The sequence below is a fragment of the Anomaloglossus baeobatrachus genome, chromosome 7, assembly GCF_048569485.1.
Source record: "Anomaloglossus baeobatrachus isolate aAnoBae1 chromosome 7, aAnoBae1.hap1, whole genome shotgun sequence".
Taxonomy (NCBI): Eukaryota; Metazoa; Chordata; class Amphibia; order Anura; family Aromobatidae; genus Anomaloglossus; species Anomaloglossus baeobatrachus.
This window is the reverse complement of record NC_134359.1, coordinates 6,539,604-6,541,412: the sequence shown is the minus strand read 5'-3', so window position 1 is coordinate 6,541,412 and position 1,809 is coordinate 6,539,604. Positions and strand designations below refer to the sequence as shown.

The 1,809-nt window shown below is 48.4% G+C and overlaps 1 pseudogene; it reads right to left on the bottom strand.

Moving 5' to 3' along the window:
* Window positions 1-332: 332 nt before the first annotated feature.
* On the bottom strand, window positions 333-1,239 carry LOC142245765 (RNA-binding protein FXR1 pseudogene; annotated as a pseudogene).
* Between the last annotated feature and the right edge of the window lie 570 nt (window positions 1,240-1,809).

The window sequence follows — 1,809 nt, the reverse complement described above, 5'->3', positions numbered from 1 at the left end:
ACTGTCTTGGTCTCTCAGCATTGAGCTAAGAGAAGATTTGCACTGTTAGATCCTCTACATTTTCATCTTGCGGATCTATTTTGGCCTCTTATTCCAGGGAGTCCTTGGCCATCTCTCCTTCGGCACATGTCCCTATCACTGTCCTTCACTAGAGACGCGTCACATGCTCCATCCTTTCTTTTGGATTTCGTCGCTGGCCCCTTCTACCATAGAGCCGGCTTCCTCTGACATCTGAGGCAAGATGTTTATCAGGTAGACCCCACTTCTTCTTTGGGTCACGGGCCGAAAGTGGTCACTACCTCATACCAACTTGAAGAAGCCATTCTGCAACTCTATCCTTCCAAATTCATCTGCTTCCCTTCTTCTAGGTGTCCCCGGCAATATTCTGGGAGAACTCATACATTTTCAATACGGTCCTTTGTTCCCACAGCAATAAATGGAGCTATACTGACTTCACAGGGAATCTTGGCTTCTTTATGATCATCAACTTTCGCTCTGGCCGGATTTATCCACAAGTTCCTGGATGACTCTACCGTTTCTTCCAATAACTTTCTCCACAAGATCTATGGGCACCTGCAGAACATCTTCCACATATTCCGCACTCTCTTCACGGCTTCCGAAGTCTCTCCATAAATTCGAAGCGTTCCCTTCTTGTCTTTGGATTGCAGAGATACCCATGATTTTCCTGGCTCGCTGAATGTCACCTCCGAGTGTATGTACTGCGAGCCTTATTAAATCCCTTCTTACTACTATCACTTCTTGGAACGTGGTGGTCAGCTGGTTTACATGTCTGATGGCTTCTTCATTCCGTAGCATGATCATCCGCTTTGTACGGACACATCGTAGGTACATGTCACTCAGGATAGCCGCCCGCTTCTCTGTGGCTTTACTCACAGACAATACCACCCATCGATTAGACCCTGGGGCAAGGTACTCCTTAGAGGCTCCTCCGGCCTTCTGGAATTTTCCACGCACCGTCTCACTGGCACAGACTTGTCTCTAGTCTTCGGGCACATTCACCATGCACTTAGACTGGAAGGTTTCCTTCAATGTTATCTGGGTTCCTTGGAACTTCCGAGGTTTTCTTGCACTCCAAGTCCTTGGAACTTCCGAGGTTTTCTTGCACTCCAAGTCCTCAGACTCAGGGTCTTTGGAGTCTGCACCATCCTCTTCCTTGCTGCACTCTCTTTCCACTTTATTGGAGTCATCGTCACTCCCCCTGGTATAATGGACCAACATGTTCTCGCTTATACAGGTGTCAGCCCGCTTTTCTAGAGCTACCCAGTTTCCAATGGTCACACTATTGTTTTTACCAGTCCTATCACTACTTTGGGGAGACCCATCATTTTCTTTGGTCACCCCTAACTCAACCCTAGCAGGCATCATCTCCTTATTACACATCATCATACCCAAAGGAAGTCTTCAGCCTCCCGCTGCTATGGGGCGTCCACAGGGCTGTTCCAGCTCCTATCTGAGCAATCGGACCCTTCCTCCTGCTCCAACAAGTCCCAAAATGGTACAAAGTCTTGGCCTATTATAATGGGATGTGGCAAGTCCGGGACGACCCTTGGCTGTCTTAATAGCCACTCCGGCCACCGGGCAGTCTTTACCGTCCCCATGAATGCCACTGACTTTAATCTTCTTTCCAGAATTAACCCAACACCGAGTGTGGCCCTTACCAGGGTCACCAAAATCACAGAGTCTAATAGGCCAGTCACATTTTTTCCATTCACCTCCATGAAACACTCTTGTGGCCCCTTGCTGGAGTGAAAGTCTATACTGTAGGCTTCCCCCCCTTTGCACGTGGGT